The 19,714-nt window shown below is 39.4% G+C and overlaps 1 protein-coding gene and 1 long non-coding RNA gene across 40 annotated transcripts in view; one reads left to right on the top strand and one right to left on the bottom strand.

Moving 5' to 3' along the window:
- NRXN3 (neurexin 3) overlaps positions 1-19,714 on the bottom strand; it is a 1,647,030-nt gene that overhangs the window by 141,439 nt on the left and 1,485,877 nt on the right. The window lies entirely within an intron of this gene.
- Positions 1-19,714, top strand: part of LOC110261693 — a 31,019-nt gene that overhangs the window by 2,442 nt on the left and 8,863 nt on the right. For all 5 annotated transcript variants that reach the window (XR_002346156.1, XR_002346155.1, XR_002346154.1 and 2 more), the window contains exon 3: positions 1,592-1,686. This is a non-coding gene — a long non-coding RNA (uncharacterized LOC110261693). The remainder of the gene's footprint in view (positions 1-1,591; positions 1,687-19,714) is intronic.

The raw sequence follows: 19,714 nt of genomic DNA, 5'->3' as shown, positions 1-19,714 counted from the left end.
CGGCCTACACCAGAGCCACAGCAACGAGGGATCCGAGCCGCATCTGCAACCTACACCACAGCTCAGGGCAACGCCAGATCGTTAACCCACTGAGCAAGGGCAGGGACCGAACCCGCAACCTCATGGTTCCTAGTTGGATTCGTTAACCCACTGAGCAAGGGCAGGGACCGAACCCGCAACCTCATGGTTCCTAGTTGGATTCGTTAACAACTGCACCACCACGGGAACTCCCCTGCACTATTGCTTCTTGACTGCTCCTCCCTTGTCTCTGCATCCCCTCCCTTCCCTAATCAGCAATTGTTTGAACCTGCCCTTTTGAACTCAGGGAAGGTCATGGAGGCTGAATGAGGCCTATTTCCTAAAAACAAGTAATGGACAAAGAAAAGCTTCCAGACCCAGGAGCCCCCCCCCCCCCCAGGGCCCTGCTCAGTTTGAGCATGTGCAGAAATCTTGTTATCTTGTGAACCTCTAGAAGAGAAATCCACCAAGGTAGAGCCTTCTTTCAGGCCTTGACATGGCTTCCCTTGCCTTGAAAGACCTTCATGGAATTCAGTCTGAGGCAGCTCGTGTGTGTGTGTGTGTGTGTGTGTGTGTGTGTGTGTGTGGAATTCAGTCTGAGGCAGCTCGTGTGTGTGTGTGTGTGTGTGTGTGTGTGTGTGTGTGGAATTCAGTCTGAGGCAGCTCCTGTGTGTGTGTGTCTTTTCTAGGACTGCACCCACAGGATATGGAGTTTCCCAGGCTAGGGGTCTAATTAGAGCTGTAGCTGCCATACAACGCCACAGCCATGCCTGATCCACTATCCACTGAGCAAAGCCAGGGATTGAACCCTCAACCTTATGGTTCCTAGTCGGATTCCTTAACCACCGCACCATGACGGGAACTCCATTTTTTTTTTTTTTTCCCCCTGAGGCTCCTTCCTATGGACTCTACCTCAGCCAGGTGGAAGGAGCCTATATGGTCAATTGACCAGACTCATTTTGCAAACAAATTAATCTTGATTGGCTGTGTTTGGTGGAGATGGGGGTGAGAGTGCAAACAGACTATATTTTAGTGGGTATTAAATTCTCGTTCTGCTGAGGTCTGTATATCTGAAAGTTATTGCGTTAGCTATAACTTTTGCCCTGATATTCTGGGTGGAAAGAAAAATATCTGATGGAGTTGTCAGAGTATAACTACTCGTGATATGTAACACTGCTTGCTTAATAAGCCCATTGCTAACAGCACATGTACAATGCCTGTGTGACAACTGGGTACAAATGATAAAAAGTATGGCCTATAGTTATTTTCCTATTGACACACCTCTGAGCCTGTCAGGGAGATCTTGGTTAGTTTTGCCCCAACTTGAATGACTATGTGAATATAAAGGAGGCCTAGCACTTAGGGACTGAATCTGACCTAAACCTGGACGAGGGGCCAACACCCCAGCAGTGTGGGACAAATGGCTTTGATTGTCATTGCTTTCTATTGAAATACTTACAATCAAAAGGGGAAGTGATGGGAAAAAAATCTGTGATATTGAGGTATGGGGAAGTCAGACAGCTTCAACATGGTTTAACTGAAATTTTACTGATCAGAACAGCCTGTTTTGTAGCTTTTCAGATATGCATTGTACACCTGTTCTGGCCACTGAAGAAGGGAATGCATCCGAAAGTGAGAAATGGAGAAGCTGTGTTTCAGACATCCAAGGTAAAACTAGATGGCCATTGTAGACATGATTTTAGACACATTCCTGTAGTATTGAAAAGTTGAGTTTTCTGAACTGTGTTGCAGACCAGGACAAAAACCATGGGCGAGTGTGGTATTATCTCAGAAAGTAGGATGGGTACATCATGTCTTTTGCTCACTTGTCATGATCCCCCCTGTGTTCTGCCTCTTAAATGCCTTACATTTTGTCACTAGTTGGGGGTAAAGGGAACCTTATATGAGGACTGAACAGCAACAATGGCCTCATTCTGAACAACAGCAAAAATAAGTAATTGCAGGGTCTACAGCGAGATGCCGTTGTCATCTTCCTCTGAACTTCTGTGGAAAATCGATCCAGCTAACTGTGTGCGGACAGCTGACAGTGGGTAGAAAGAACTCTTGCCACCTTATCTCACATGCTAATACAACAGAAAACATTACAACTGTCTGCCCAGGAGCCCCCCCGGACTATGCTGTATGGAATGGACTAGGTTGGCATCTGGACACATGAGTCCAATGTGTAGAGTTAACTGATTTTTGTTTTTTGGAAAGCCCGAAAGGATCCATCCCTAATAGCAGTTGCAGACAGGTCTGCCACCCCATGTTATGTTGAGTGCTGACTCCTGACTAGGATACCAGAATGTTTTTCTTAGAGCCAGATCCTGCCCCTCCCCATAGGGAAGGCTCTGGGTTTGTGAAAACCAGGGCTGGCCTTACTTCTGTCTGTACTGGATTTGTGGTATCTGGTTGTGCCCCACTACGTACCTGACCCAAGGGATATCATAGAAGAGGGGCGGGCCAAGATTGTACGGGTCCTGCAGGGTATAGAGGGGTAGAATGTGTGGTCAAGCTGCTTGGCTGTTCTCAGAGCATTCACTGTGGTTCAGTGGTAAGGAACCTGACTGGTATCCATGAGGATGCAGGTTCGATTCCCTGGCCCCACCCAGTGGGTTAAGGATCCAGCGTTGCCATGAGCTGTGGTGTAGGTCTCAGATCTGGCATGGCTATGGCTCCAATGAGACCCCTACCCTAGGAACTTCCATATGCCATGGGTGTAGTCCTTTTAAGGAGGGTGGAGGGAGGGGAAAGATGGCTATTCTCTTGCTCTCTATACTATTCTCTTGCTCTGTACATCCCCTACCTGACCAGCGCCTGCTTCACCTGTACCCTTTGCTAAAGACAGACCTTTCCAAGGTCCCAGCTAGTGCTTGTTCTTACCGCAGGGGCAGGGTGGGGCCCTCACTGCTTTTTTTCCCTCGTAACTGAGGAGCCAACTTGATGCCAATTTTCGCTGTAATTGGCAATCTCCCCTCCCCCTCCAGTGCAAAGATCATGTCCTGCCCCATGACGACCACACATTGTAGGGTGTTGATCCAGGACCTTGCTTCAGACACCTAAGTTCCCCCCCCCCCCATTAAACCATTGATGTCTCTGTCTCTGACTTCAGTCTTAAAGCTGGGCAAGCACAGCCCTTACAGACCTGTGGGGTACAGCCCAAAAGACCCTACCTTTGCAAATACTGCTTCTGCCTTGCAAGCAAAACCCAAAAACAAGGTTTTACAGAACCTCCACAATCCTTTAAAGGAAAAAAAGACTTCCACCCACTACCTGAGTCTCTCTCTCACCTCGGGGAGTTTTGGGGAGGACTGGGAGATCTGACTGAGGCCTTGTTCAATAGTCAAATCATTCCCTTGGCACCATTTACCAAACTCTTTAGGAGGCAACATGATTTAACAGTTCCAGACATGACAAAGCCATCTCTGATATTTTGTAACATAATCGCCTTTCATTGTACATTGCAAAGGAAGCTGTCTCTTGAATTTTAAAGAGGATGCTGAGATGGGAAAGATGTTTACAAGAGAAGAGGAAAACTCATATAAGGGGAAAAAAGATCAGAAGGGTGCATCTTACCGAAAATGATGGGGGGAGAGAAAAAACCATAAATACATCTTAATTTCCCTCTTATCAGTGATTTGATTGGCCTTGTATGTAATGTGTATTTCCTTCTAGTGATTATTGTGCATATTTAAAATATAACAAAGTTGTCATTCACCCCAAGTCCCCCTAATTACAATCCATGAATCTCCCTGTAACTTTTGGAATCAACATTTTTATTAGTGTTCTCTGTATGGCTGTACGCTGCATTCCGTATGGTTTGGGAAATTAATTTTGCTATTTATCCTTTTTCTTCAAATATGTTGATCTACTTCAGAGCCTCCACCAACCTTTGTTTCCTGGTTAGCAATGTTGATAGGAAGGGTTTTTCTGTAGAAACGGCCTTGGGAACATGCTCATCATTTCCACTTGATTTTTTCCCCTGAAACCTGTGATTTTTCTCAATCATCTCCTCCAACAGATGTAACCTTTGGCTCCTACTTGGAGTAATTACTTAATCAAATCCTATTTCCAGTATCTATCCATATATAGCCAACATTCACTGATATCCCCCCTCTGGCGTTGTGTATGTGTATGGCTCCATCTGTCCTCTTAGATGTATTATTCCTCTTGAGCAGGGGATATGTGCAGGAATTTTTTTTTGACACCATCTACGTCAACTAGAGCATTTAAAGCTAATACACATATTACAGTGATAAACCTGAAGGAAGCCAAGAGCCATGTGAACAGCCTTAATCACCAAACACTGTACGATGGAGCTCAATGGAGGGCAAACACATGGCCTCGTGTTTCATGGCTTAAAAATTCCAAGGTGTCAGTTCTCCTCCTTGCCCCTCTTAAAAAGATAAGCATCTGGTGTGAAGCAAAAGAGTGAGGTATGCTTGTTTCTGGATGCAAAATATGCAAAGCACTTATATATCTTATTTATCTGTGATGGCTATAGAATATGTATTAGGAAAAAGAAAAAAAAACCCATTAAAAACAGAGGCCCACAAGGAAAGCTTTGTCCCAGTATATAGAAGGAGTTGGTAGTATAATGATTCTTATGGAATTTGGCACTCACAGTAAGTTTAGGTATAATAGACACCTATTAAAAGACCCATTACAAATAATATATACTATTAAAAATAGAGCTACTAACGCTCCTAGCAGCTGAAGTAATGATACCTTTGCCCTAAAATAATGGGAGTCTAGGTCTATATAAAGTTTTCAGTTATGTAGATAATTTATCTGAATGTAAGACCTCAAATACATGCTTATTTAAATTACAAAAGTTGGGCAAGCAATTTGCCCCTGGACAAGACAGCTTTGACTGATGAAACCAGGCTGTCTATCCCAAAACCTCGACCAGCAATGTGGGGCTCAGTAATTTTACATTTTCTGAGATTCTTCGAATATCAATGTTCCATGAGCTATAATCTCAAAATAATAAAATATTTGCAATAAATATTGGAAAGAGTCCTTGAGACCAAAATATGTTTCAAATGCAATAACTTTTTAAAATTTATTTTATATTGGAATATAGTTGATTTACAATGCTGTGTTTCAGGTGTATAGCAAAGTCATTCAGTTATTCATATAGACTTATCCCATTTTTCAGATTGTTTTTCCTTAAAGGTTATTAAAGAATATTGAGTAGGATTCCCGATGCTAAACAGTAGGCCCCTATTGATTATCTCTTCTATGTACAGTAGTGTGTATGTGTCAATCCCAAATTCCCTATTTATCCCTCCCCTCTACGTTTCCCTTTGGTAGCCATAATTATGTTTTCAAAGACTGAGTCTGTTTCCATTTTGTAAATAAATTCATTTGATTTTTTTTTTTTTTTTTTTTTTTTTTTTTTTTTTTTTTTGCTTTTTAGGGCCTCTTCTGTGGCATATGGAGGTTCCCAGGCTAGGGTCTAATCAGAGCTACAGCTGCCGGCCAGTGCCACAGCCACAACCATGCAGGATCTGAGCAGTGTCTGCGACCTACACCACAGCTCTGAGCAACACTGGATCCCTAACCCACTGAGGCCAGGGATCAAACCCACAACCTCATGGTTTCTAGTCAGATTCGTTTCTGCTGCGCCATGACAGGAACTCCCATTTGAAATTAGATCTAACAAGTGATACATGATTTTTGTCAATATCTTACTTCACTAAGCATGATAATCTCTAGGTCCATCCATGTTGCTGCAAATGGTAATATGTCTTTTTTTTTTTTTTTTTTTTTTTTTGTAGCCAAGTAGCAGTAATATTTCACTGTATAATGTACCACATCTTTATCCATTCCTCTGACAATGGACATTAGGTTGATTCTAGGTCTCAGCTATTGTAAATACTGCTACAATGAACACTGGGGTGCATATGTCTTTTCAAATTAGAGTTTTCTCCAAATATGTGCCAAATATATTGCTGGGCCATATGGTAGCTCTATTTTTAGTTTAAGGACCCTCCATACCCTACTAATTTACATTCCCACCAACAGTGTGGCAGGGTTCCCTTTTCTCCATACCTTCTCTAGCATTTATTGTTTGTAGACATTTTTGCTTTTGTCCTGAATTCAGGGTTTTTTTTTTTTTTTTTTTTTGCTTTTGGGGCTGTACCTGCAGCATATGGAAGTTCCTAGGCTAGGGGTCAAATTGGAGCTACAGCTGCCAACCTACACCACAGGCACAGCAACACAGTATCCAAGCCACATCTGCAACCTACACCACAGCTCACAGCAACGCCAGGTTACTGACTCACTGAGACCAGGGATTGAACTTCTGTCCTCATGAACACTAGTTGGATTCCTTTCTGCTGTGCCAAATAGGAACTCCTGTTTGTAGACTTTTTGATAATGGCCATTATGACTGGTATTAGGTGATACCTCATTGTAGTTTTGATTTGCATTTCTCTAGTAATTAGTGATGTTGAGCACCTTTTATATGTTTTGGCTAGCCATCTGTTTGAAGAAATGTCTGTTTAGATCTTTTGACCACTTTTTATTGGGTGGTTTGGGTTTTTGTTTTTGGGTTTTTTTTTTGTTTTTTTTTTTTTTTTTTGCGCTGCATGGGTTGTTGGCATGTCAGTTGCTTTGTTTGCAAAGATATTCTCCATTCTGTGGGTTGTCTTTTAATTTTGTTTATGGTTTCCTTTGCTGTGCAAAAGCTTTTAGGTTTAATTAGGTCCCATTTATTTTTGTTTTTGTTTTCATTACTCTAGGAAGTAGATCCCAGAAGATGTTGCTGTGTTTTATGTCCAAGAGTGTTCTGCCTATGTTTTCCTCTAAGAGCTTTATAGTATCTGGCCTTACATTTAGGTCTTTAACACCATTCACAAAAATAAGCTCAAAGTGGATTAAAGAGTTCTAATTCATTCTTTTCATGTAGCTGTCCAGTTTTCCCAGCACCAATTTTTTTTTTTTTAAGGGCCACACCTGTAGCATATGGAAGTTCCCAGGCTAGGGGTCAAATCAGAGCTACAGCTGCCAGCCTACACCACAGCCACAGCAATGCAGGATCCAAGCTGCATCTGCAACCAACACCACAGTTCACGGCAACACTGGATCCCCAACCCACTGAGGGAGGCCAGGGATCAAACCCACATCCTCATGGATCCTAGTTGGGTTTGTTAACTGTTGAGCCACAAAGGGAACTCCCCCAGCACCACTTATTGAAGAGGCTATCTTTTCTCCATTGTATATTCTTGCCTCCACTGTCATAGATTAATTGACCTTAGAAGCATGGGTTTATTTCTGGGTCTTCTATCCTGTTCCACCGACCTCTATTTTTGCTTTTGTGCCACTACTATACTGTTTTGATGACTGTAGGTTTGTACTGTAGTCTGAAGTCAGGGAGCCTCATTTCCTCCAGCTCCATTTTCCTTTCTCAGGATTGCTTTGGCTATTCAGGGTCTTTAGTGTTCTCATACAAATTTTAAAATGTTTTGTTCTAGTTCTGTGAAAAAATGCCATTGGTAGTTTGATAGAGATGGTGCTGATTCTCTAGATTGACTTGGGTGGTGTAATCATTTGACAATATTCTTCCAATCCAAGAACATGGAATATCTTTCCATCTGTTTGTGTCATCTTCAATTTTTTTCATCAGCACCTTGTAGTTTTCAGAGTACATGTCTTTTGCCTCCTAAGATGGGCTTATTCCTAGGGGTTTTTTAAATTACTCAATGAATTTTATTACACTTATAGTTGTACAACCAAGACCACAACCAAATTTTATAGCATTTCCTATTCCTAGGTATTTTATTCTTGTGATGGTAAATGGGATTGTTTTATTAATTTCTCTTTCTGATCTTTTGTTCTTATGGTATAGGAATGTAAGAGATATGTATTAATTTTGTATCTTGCAAATTTACCAAATTCATTTATGAACTCTGGTAGTTTTCTGATGGCATCTTAGGATTTTCTATGTATAGTATCATGTCATCTGCAAAACAGTGACAGTTTTACTTTTCCAATTTGGATTTTTTTTTTTTTTTTTTGTCTTTTTAGGGCTACACTCACAGCATATGGATGTTCCCAGGCTAGGGGTCCAATCAGAGCTGTAGTAGCCGGCCTATTCCAGAGCCACAGCAATGTGGGATCCAAGCCACGTCTGCAACCTATACCACAGCTCACAGTAATGCCAGATCCTTAACCCACTGAGTGAGGCCAGGGATCAAACCTGCAACCTCATGGTTCCTAGTGGGATTCATTTCCGCTGTGCTATGATGGGAACTCCCCCAGTTTGGATTTTTCTATTTTTTCTCTGACTGCTGTGGCTAAGAGCAGTCAGAGAAAACAATGTTGAATATAAGTGGTCAGAGTGGATATCTTGGTCTTACTCCTGGTGTTAGGGGAAATGCTTTCAGCTTTTCAGTGTTGAGAATGATGTTAGCTGTGGGTTTGTCAAATATGGCCTTTATTGTGTTGAGGTAATAAACCTCAATAAAATAATGTTGAAATTTTGTCAAAAGCTTTTTCTGCATCTTTTGGATGATCATATGGTTTTTATTCTTCAGTTTATTAATGGGTGTATTATACTGATTGTGTATATTGAAGAATCCTTGTATCTCTGGGATAAATCCCAGTTGATCACGGTGTATGATTCTTATAAAAATATAAGATTCATCTTGCTACTATTTTGTTGAAGATTTTTTTTAAGGGCCACACCTGTGGCATATGGAAGTTCCCATGCTAGGGGAACTTAGTATCATGTCATCTAAGATACTAGAGCTGCAGCAGTCAGCCACAGCCACACCACTCAGGATCCAAGCCATGTCTGCAGCCTATACCATAGCTCATGGTAACACCAGATCCTTAATCCACTGAGTGTGGCCAGAGATCAAACCATATCATCACAGACACTAGTCAGGTCTGTAACCTGCTGAGCTACAACGGGAACTCCAAGAGGATTTTTGCATCTATGTTAATCAGTGATACTATTCTGTAATTTTCTATTTGTGTGTGTGTGTGGTATCTTTGTGGTATCAGGTTAATGGTGGCCTCATAGGATGAGCTTTTAAGTGTTCTTTTCTCTGCAATTTTTTGGAAGAGTTTCAGAAGGATACGTGTTAACTCTTCTCTGTTTGATATAATTTGCCTGTGAAGCCAGCTGGTTCTGGACTTTTGTTTGTTGGCAGTTTTGAAATCAGTTTTAATATCAATACTTGTGATAGGTCTGTATATATTTTCTATTTCTTCCTGGTTAAATCTTGGAAGGCTGTGCATTTCTAAGAATTTGTCCATTTCTTCTAGGTTGTCCTTTTTATTGGCATATTGTTGCTTGTAGTACTCATAATCTTTTGTATTTCCATGGTGTCAGTTGTAACTTTTCCTTTTTCATTTCTAATTTTATTGACTTGAGCCCTCTCTTCTTGATGTGTCTAGCTAAAGATTTATCGATTTTGTTGATTTTTTTTTTCCCAAATAGCTTTTAGTTTCATTGGGTTTTTTTTTTAATCTGTTTATTTTTGCTCTGATCTTTAAGATATCTTTCCTTCAACTAACTTTGAGTTTTGTTTGTTCTTATTTCTCTAGCTGTTTTAGGTATAAGGTTAGGTTGATTATTTGGGGGTTTGTCTTGCTTCCTAGGATGAGACGTATTGCTATAAACTTCTCTCTTAGAATTACTTTTATTGCCTCTCATAGGTTTTGGATCATCGTGTTTTTGTTATTTCTTTCTAGGTATGTTTTTATCTCCTCTTTGGTTTCTTTAGTGATCTATTTGTTGTTTAGTAACATTGTTTAGCCTCCACTGGTTTGTATTTTTTTAAGTTTTATTTTTTTAAATTATTCAATGAATTTATCACATCTGTAGTTGTATAATAATCATCACAATCCACTTTCACAGGATTTCCATCCCAAAACCCAAGCACATCCCCCCACCCCCCAAACTGTCTCCTTCGGAGACCAAAAGTTTTTCGATGTCTGTGAGTCAGCATCTGTTCTGCAAAGAATTCAGTCCGTCCTTTTTTCAGATTCCACATGTCAGTGAAAGCATTTGGTGTTGGTGTCTCATTGTATGGCTGACTTCATTTAGCATGATAATTTCTAGGTCCATCCATGTTGCTAAAAATGCTGGTATTTCATTCCTTTTAACGGCCGAGTAATATTCCATTGTGTAAAAGTACCACATCTTCTTGATCCACTCCTCTGTTGATGGACATTTAGGTTGTTTCTATGTCTTGGCTATTGCAAATAGTGCTGCAATAAACATCAGAGTACGCGTGTCTTTGTGAGTCATGGTTTTCTCTGGATAGATGCCCAGGAGTGGGATTGCTGGATCAAATGGGAGTTCTATTGAGTTTTCTGAGGAATCTCCATAGGGTTTTCCACAGGGGTTGCACCAATTTACAATCCCACCAACAGTGTAATAGGGTTCCTTTTTCTCCACACCCTCTCCAGCACTTATTGTTTGTAGGCTTTTTGATGATTGCCATTCTGGCTGGTGTAAGGTGGTACCTCAAAGTGGTTTTGATCTGCATTTCTCTAATGATGTGTGATGTTGAACATGTTTTCATGTGTTTTTTGGCCATCTGTATGTCTTCTTTGGAGAACTGTCTGTTTTTAGATCTGCCCATTTTTTTGATGGGTTGTTTGTTTTTTTGGTATGGAGCTGCAGAAGGTGTTTATAAATTTTGGAGATTAATCCCTTGTCAGTTGATTCACTTGCAAAGATTTTCTCCCATTCTGTGGGTTTTCATTTTGTTTAGGGTTTCCTTTGCTGTGCAGAAACTTTTAAGTTTGAGTAGGTCCCATTTGTTTACTTTTTTTTTTTTTTTTTTTTGTCTTTTTGTTGTTGCTATTTCTTGGGCCGCTCCCGCGGCATATGGAGGTTCCCAGGCTAGGGGTCCAATCGGAGCTGTAGCCACCGGCCTATGCCAGAGCCACAGCAACGTGGGATCCAAGCCGCGTCTGCGACCTATACCACAGCTCACGGCAACGCCAGATCGTTAACCCACTGAGCAAGGGCAGGGACCAAACCCGCAACCTCATGGTTCCTAGTCGGATTTGTTAACCACTGCGCCACGACGGGAACTCCTACTTTTGTTTTTATTGTCATTACTCTAAGAGGTGGATCTGAGAAGATGTTGCTGTCATTTATGTCAGAGAGCGTTTGGCCTGTTTTCCTCTAAGAGTTTTATAGTGTCTGGTCTTATATCTAGGTCTTTAATCCATTTGGAGTTTATTTTGTGTCTGGTGTTAGGAAGTGTTCTAATTTCATTCTTTTCCATGTAGCTGTCCAGTTTCCCCAGCACCACTTATTGAACAAGCTGTCCTTTCTCCATTGTATATCCTTGCCTCCTTTGTCATAGATTAGTTGGCTGTAGGCGTGTGGGTTGAATTCTGGGCTTTCTATCCTGTTCCACTGATAGATGTTTCTGTCTTTGTGCCAGTACCATGCAGTTTTGATGATTATTGCTTTGAAGTATAGTCTGAAATTTGGGAGCCTGGTTCCTCCAGCTCCATTTTTCTTTTTCAGGATGTCTTTGGCTATTCTGGGTCTTTTGTGCTTCCAAACAAACTTTAAAATACTGTGTTCGAGTTCTGTGAAAAATGTCCTTGGTAATTTGATAGGAATTGCATTGAATCTGTAGATTGCCTTAGGTAGTATAGTCATTTTGATATTAACTCTTCGAATCCACGAGCACGGTATATCTTTCTATCTATTTGTGTCATTTTTGATTTCTTTCATCAGTGGCTTATAGTTTTCAGAGTACAGGTCTTTTGTCTCTTTAGGTAGGTTTACTCCTAGGTAGTTTATTCTTTTGGGTGTGATGGTAAATGGATTGCTTCCCTAATTTCTCTTTCTGATCTTTCGTTGTTAGTGTATAGAAATGCCGTCGATTTCTATGTGTTAATTTTGTATCCTGTGACTGCTGAATTCATGTATGAGCTCTAACAGTTTTCTGATAGTCTTTAGGATTCTCTAGGTATAGTATCATGTCATCTGCAAATAGTGATAGTTTTACTTCTTCCTTTCCAATCTGGATTCCTTTTATTTCTTTTACTTCTCTGATTGCCGTGGCTAGGACTTCCAAAACTTTATGTTGAAGAGTAGTGGCGAGAGCAGACCTCCTTGTCTTTTTCCTGATCTCAGTGGGAATTCTTTCAGCTTTTCACCATTGAGAATGATGTTCGCTGTGGGTTTGTCATATATAGCCTTTATTATGTTGAGGTAGGTTCCTGCTATGCCCACTTTCTGAAGGGTTTTTATCAGAAATGGGTGTTGGATTTTGTCAAAGGTTTTTTCTGTGTCTATTGAGAGGATCATATGGTTTTTATTCTTCAGTTTGTTAATGTGGTATATCACACTGATGGATTTGCAGATATTGAAGAACCCTTGCATCCCTGGGATAAATCCCACTTGATCATGATGTACAATCCTTTTAATGTATTGCTGGATGTGGTTTGCTAGTATTTTGTTGAGGATTTTTGCATTGATGTTCATCAGTGAAATTGGCCTGTAGTTTTCTTTTTTTGTGGTATCTTTGTCTGATTTTGGTATCAGGGTGATGGTGGCCTCATAGAATGAGTTGGGGAGTGTTCCTTCCTCTGAAATTTTTTGAAATAGTTTCAGAAGGAGAGGTGTTAGCTCTTCTCTAAATATCAAGCCATCTGGTTCTGGACTTTTGTTTGTTGGAAGTTTTTTAATCACAGTTTCAATTTCAGTTCTTGTGATGGGTCCATTCATTTTTCTATTTCATCTTGGTTTAGTCTAGGAAGATTGTATTTTTCTAAAAATTTGTCCATTTCTTCTAGGTTTTCCTTTTTATTGGCGTATAGTTGCATATAGTAGTCTCTTATGATCCTTTCTATTTCTGTTATGTCTGTTGTTACTTCTCCTTTTTCATTTCTAATTTTATTGATTTGAGTCCTCTCTTTTTTGCTTGATAAGTCTGGCTAAGGGTTTATCAATTTTGTTGATCTTTTCAAAAAACCAGCTTTTCGTTTCATTGATCTTTTCTATGGTTTTCTTTGTTTCTATTTCATTGATTCTGCTCTGATCTGTATGATTTCTTTCCTTCTACTAACTTTAAGTCTTGTCTGTTGTTCTCTCTTGAGCTGCTTTAGATGTAGTTAGCTTGTTTAGTTGAGCTTTTTGTTTCCTGAGGTGGGCTTGTATTGCTATAAACTTTCCTCTTAAAACGGCTTTTGCTGCATCCCATAGGTTTTGGAGTGTTGTATCTTTGTTGTCGTTTGCTTCTAGGTATTTTTTAATTTCCTCTTTGATTTCTTCAGTGATCCATTGGTTGTTCAGTAGCATGTTGTTGAGTCTCCACGTGTTTGTGGTTTTTTGCAGTTTTTTTCTTGTTGATTTCCAGTTATATAGCATTGTGGTCAGAAAAGATGCTTGATATGATTTCAATTTTCTTAAAGTTACCAAGGTTGGATTTGTAGCCCAGGATGTGATCAATCTTAGAGAATGTTCCATGTGCACTTGAGAAGAATGTGTATTCTGTTGCTTTTGGATGGAATGTCCTATAAATATCTATTAAGTCCATCTGGTTTAATGCTTCATTCAGCACCTGTGTTTCCTTATTGATTTTCTGTCTGGATGATCTGTCCATCGCTGTTTGTGGGGTGTTAAAATCCCCCACTATTGTTGTGTTATTGTCGATTTGTCCTTTTAAGGTTGTTAGCAGTTGCCTTATGTATTGTGGTGAACCTATGTTGGGTGCGTAGATATTCAAAATTGTTATATCTTCTTCTTGGATTGATCCTTTGATCATTATGTAGTGACCTTCTTTATCCCTTAAAACATTCTTAATTTTAAAGTCTATTTTGTCTGATATAAGTATTGCTACTCCTGCTTTCTTTTGATCCTGGTTTGCATGAAATATTTTTTCCATCCTCTCACTTTCAATTTGTGCGTGTCCCTAGAAGTGAAGTGTGTCTCTTGAAGACAGCATATATATGGATCTTGCTTTTGTATCCATTCAGCCAGTCCTATGTCTTTTGGTTGGGGCATTTAGTCATTAACATTTAAGGTAATTATTGATATGGATGTTCTTATTGCCGTTTTATTAATTGCTTTGGATTTGTTTCTGTTGCTCTTTTTTCTTTCCTTTTTCTCTTGTTCTCTCCTCTTCTGGTTTGATGACTATCTTTAGTGTTGTATTTGAGTTGATTTTTATTTGTTCATCAATTGTAGATTTTTGGTATGCAGTTATTCTGAAGTTTTGATATTAGTCTATATGTATATGATATTGTTTTAAGTTGTTGTTCTCTTAATTGCAAGTTCATCTCCAGTGTCCTGCATTTGTACCCACCTCTTCTCATGATTTCTGATTTTGGTGGCATAATTGTGCATGGATGATTTTGTATCTTTACTGTATATATACTTTTACTGGTGAGCCTTGTCATTTGTGGTATTTTTGTTTCCTGTTGCTGTCTTTTCTGCCTAGAGAAGTTTCTTTAGTATTTGTAAGGCTGATTTAGTGTTGCTGACTTCTCTTAGCTTTTGCTTATTTGTGAAGGTTTTGATTTCTCCTTCAAATCTGAATGAGAACCTTGCTGGGTAAAGTAATCTTGGTTGGAGGTTTTTTCCTTTCATCGTGTTGAGTATATCATGCCACTCCCTTCTGGCCTGCAGAGTTTCTGCTGAAAAATCTGCTGATAATGCTTATTGGGGTTCCTTTGTATGTTATTGGTTTCTTTTCCCTAGCTGCTTTCAAGTTTTTCTCTTTGTCTTTAATTTTGGTCAGTTGGATTAATATGTGTCTCGGGGTATTCCTCCTTGGGTTTATTTTATATGGTACTTGTTGTGTTTCCAAGATTTGAGTGAGTGGTTCCTTTCCCACGTTAGGGAAGTTTTCGGTTATTATCTCTTGGAATATTTTTTCTGTCCCTTTCTCTCTCTCCTCCTTTTGGCACCTTTATAATATGGATGTTGATGCATTTAACATTTTCCCAGAGTTCTCTGAGATTCTCTTCATTTCTTTTCAATCTTTTTTCTCTTTTCTGTTCCACATTCATAATTTCTACTAATCTGTCCTCCACCTCGCTTATTCTTTCTGCCTCCTGTATTCTGCTGTTGGCTGCTTCTAGCGAATATTTTATTTCAGTTGTTGTATCTTGCATCTTGTTTAAGTTTTATATCTTGTATCTCTCTTTGGTCAGTGTTTCCTGTAAGTTATCCATCTTTGCCTCCAGTTTATTTCCAATGTCTTGCATCATCTTTAGCAACAACAGTCTAAAGTCTTTTTCCTGGAGACTGAGAATCTCATCACTTAGTTGATTTTCTGGTTTTTTTTTTTTTTTTTTTTCTCCCTTATCTGAGTTATAGTTCTCTGTCTTTTCATTTTTATAGGTTTTTGGTGTGGTGACCTTTTTACAGATAATAGAGTTGTAGCCTCTCTTACTTCTGGTGTCTGCCCCCCTTGTGGCTGAAGTTTGTATGGGGGCTTGCTGTAGGCTTCCTGATGGGAGAGACTGATGCCTGCCCACTGGTAGGTGGAGCTGATTCTAATCCCTCTGGTGGGTGGGGCTTTGGCTCTGGGTGGGATTAGATGTGGTTGTGTGCCTGAGGGGTCTTTAGGTAGCCTGTTTACTGGGGGGCGGGGCTGTGATCCCACCTGGATTATTGTTTGCCCTAGGGCTTCTCAGTGCTGATGGCTGGGGCCAGATTTTCCCAGAATGGCTACCTCCAGAGAAAGGCATGCTACTGAATATTCCCGAGAGCTTTGCTTCCAATGACCTTCCTTCACAACAAGCCACATTCACCCCTGTTTTCCCAGGATGTCCTCCAAGAACTGCGGTCAGGTTTGACCCAGATTCCTATGGAGACTTTGCTTTGCCCTGGACCTAGTACATATGAAATTCTGTGTGTGCCTTTTAAGAATGGGGTCTTGTTTCCCCCAGTCCTGTGGAGCTCCTGTGCACAAGCCCCACTGGCCTTCAAGGCCAGATGCTCCAGGGGCTCTTTCTCCCAGTGCCAGATCCCCACACGTGGGAGTTTGATGTGGGGCTCAGAACTCTCACTCCTGTAGGGGAGTCTCTGTGAACCAGTTAGTTTCCAGTCTGTGGGGCTTCCCAACTAGGAGGTATGAAGTTGTTTATATCATGTAATCACCCCTCCTACCTCTTGATGTGGCCTCCTATTAGTCTTCTGGAGTAGGATATCTTAAGGTTTCTGGTCCATTTGGTTGAAGATTGCTCAGTGTTTAGTTGTGAATTTTGTTGTTTTTAGAAGAGAGAAGTTGAGCTCTAGTCATTCTATTTTGCCACCTTAATCCCATCCCTATATATTTTTTTAATTTTATAGTGTTGTGGTCAGGAAATATGCTTTATCTGATTTTGATTTTCTTAATTTTACTGTGGCTTTATTTGTGTCCCAAGATGTGATCTATCCTGGAGAACATTCTAAGTCCACTTAAGAAGAATGTATATCTGCTGCTTTTGTATAGACGGTTCTATAAATATCAATTAAGTTCATCTAGGCTAATGTGTCATTTGAGGCCTGTGTTTTGATTTCCTTGATTGATTTCCTATCTGGATGATCTGAACATTGATATAACTCAGATGTTAAAGTCCCCCAGTATTGTGTTACTGCCTTTCTCCTTTTATGGCTGTTAATTATTAGCCTATATATATTGAAGTGATCCTATGTTGGGAGCACATATATTTATAATAGTTATATCTTCTTGGATAGATCCCTTAAGCATTTTGGCTCTTTTACCAGTTCGTATGTATTGACTTATTTTTTTGGCTGCACCCCTGGCATATGGAAGTTCCTTGGCCAGGTACTGAATCTGAGCTGCAGGTGCAACCTCTGCTGGAGCTGCAGCAACATCAGATCCTTAAGCCACAGCATCGGGCAGGGGATTGAGCTCACACTGCCATAGAGAGAACATAAGATCCATAACCCAATGCACCACAGCAGGAACTCCTTACCTTTCTTTAAATTCTATTTTGTCTGATATGAGTATTTCTATTTATTCCAGCTCTCTTTATTTGCATTTGCATGGAGTACTTTTTTCCATCCCCACATTCAGTCTGTATATGTCCCTAGATCTGAAGCAGTCTCTTACAGACAGCATATATATGGGTCTTGTTTCTGTATGCATTCAGCCTGTTGATGTCTTTTGGTTGGAACATTTAATCCATTTACATTTAAGGATTGATATATCTATTCTTTTGCTATTTTAATTGTTTTAAATTTTTTGAATTTGTTTTCCCTTAAATTTGTTTTAAGTTTCTGGTCTCTTAATTTCAAATGCATTTTCAGTATCCTGCATTTGTAGTTTCCACACAATTGCTGGTTTTGATACCATATTTGTGTGTGGATGATTCCTTACCTTTACTATATGTTTGCTTTTATTGGTGAGCTTTCCAATTCGTAATTTTGTTTCTAGTTGTCTTTCTCTTTTCTGCCTAGAGAAATTCCTTTAGCATTTGTTGTAAAACTGACTTGGTTTTGCTGAATTCTCTTAGCTTTACTTATCTGTAATGGCTTTTGATTTCTCTGTTGAATCTGAATGAAAGCCTTGGTTATATAGAGTATTGTGGGTTGTAGGTTTTTCCCTTTCCTCACTTTAAATATATCTTGCCACTCCTTTCTAGCCTGCAGAGCTTCTGCTAAAGAAATCAGCTGATAGTCTTATGGGGATTTCATTTTGTGTTATTTCTTGATTTTTCCTTGTTGCTTTTAATATTTATTTGTCTTTAATTTTTGTTGTTTGATTAATATGTGTCTCAGAATATTTCTCCAAGGGTTTATGCTGTATGGGACTCTTTGTGCTTCCTGAACTTAAATGAGTGTTTCCATTCTTATATTAGGGAAGTTTTTGGCTATAAACTTTGAAAATATTTTCTCAGGCCCTTTCTCTCTTCTCCTTCAGGGAATAACTTTATTTTAATGTGGTTTACTATTGTCATCTTTGTTTAAAAAAAAGACATTGTTTACATTTGAAACTTTTTTATTAGAAATTCAAAACCTTATTTTTCAACTGCTATTCTTAAATTGAGTTGACCTATATAAATTCAGATGGTTGCTACCTCTGCAACTGTAACAGCAGATCAGTGTGCTAAAATCTCTGTAGAAAACTGACCTAAAGATAAGTCTCCTCACATTTAGAAGGATTTAAGCACCTTTAAAGGAACTGTGTGTTCTTTTAAGGCAGAAATAGATTTCATTCTTTTGTTTCTCCAAAACCTGGCACTCATATGTCCAGTATTTGTGTAATATAATATATAGTTCATGATGAAAGATTTTTTTGGGGGGGTTGTTTTGTGTATTTCTATAGCCTAAATGTTTATAATGGTGTCTGGCCCATAGTAGGCATTCAGTTTTCCCAAATATTTGTTAACTGAATGCAAAATTCAACTAAAATTGAAGTTACATGCAGGTGCCACAGCTATAAATCCCATATCCTCAGTAACTCAACTTTGGAAATTTTCTAGATCAGATTATAGTACATTTCTTCTAGGTTAATGAATCTGTCACTTTATTGGCAGACACATGTATTGTGATAGTGCTTATGTCATGATTCCATCTTTCCAACAAGGACCACTGCTGTGTAGTCCTCCTAAGTGACAGAGCCAGAAATTACTTAAAAATCACCCTTTCTTTGAAAGGGAAACAGAAGAGAATCAGATACTGGGTTTTACACAATACATACATAAATTTTTTTAAAGTAGCCTTTTCAGAAGTTTGAAATCAGCCAGGATACAGAGGCAATTATATTATGGGTATTACAAAGCAATGAAATTATTCTGTCCAGTCTTTTGCATAAGTGATCAGGAATAACATTTGCATATGTTATATCATATTGATTCTTGCAGACAGAGACTCAATAACGACAAAAGAACACATGCAAAAATAAATGCTGGGGGTGAAAAAAAAACAAGACACAGATGGAGGCATCTATTATATTTGGCTTTAAAGTGAAAACAACAGGAATAATAGAACAAACAAGCAAAACCAAAAATAAGTGACGACAACAACAACAAAACCCCATCCAGTTCAGTTCTCCTTAGTAAAAAGTGTCTATTTCTATCTTTGTCCTTGCTCATTTCTCCCTCATGAAATACACTTTTAAATGTTATCCCCTTCCCCTTGCCAATATATTAAGCATTCTCTAACAGGATAGATTGGGCGCTAAGGAACTAATAATGATGATAATAATGAGAAATGGCCTCAGAGATATATTTCATGTGTCTTCCTCTATCCTTGTCTTTCTTCAGTGGAATAGCTTCCCAGCCAGTGGGACATTAATCATCAGAACAGCAGCTCAGAGATAAAGGCCGGGTGAAATTTCATTGTGTATTACAGTGTGAATTGTGGGTGTATGAAAATGGGTCTTTCAGTATCTGGGAGGAGGATGAGGAGAAGCAAAGGAGGAAAATCTGTCATTTTATGTATTTATACTGCTCAAGATGGTCAGAACTGGTTTCCCTTTGTTACTGCGGATTAAAATCATTCATGTCCTTCTGCTTTCATTGGAGGTCACCTCTCAGAAAGGGGGATAAATAATTGTGACAAGTTAAATTCTACCTCTTTTTTTTTTTCCCCCCTATCTGCCTCCGGGGTGTGTGGCAGAGGAAGGGATGGGAGGAGGGGGCCAGTGGAACTAGGAGCAGGACTGTCTGATGGGATAAATTTTCCTATGATAATCCTCAGTTGGGTATCTGCTCTTTTGCTTACATAATGCTCTGAGTTAACAAGATT

This window comes from Sus scrofa, chromosome 7, assembly GCF_000003025.6.
Source record: "Sus scrofa isolate TJ Tabasco breed Duroc chromosome 7, Sscrofa11.1, whole genome shotgun sequence".
Classification (NCBI taxonomy): domain Eukaryota; kingdom Metazoa; phylum Chordata; class Mammalia; order Artiodactyla; family Suidae; genus Sus; species Sus scrofa.
The sequence above is the reverse complement of the archived record's forward strand: the minus strand, read 5'-3'. Positions and strand labels throughout refer to the sequence as shown.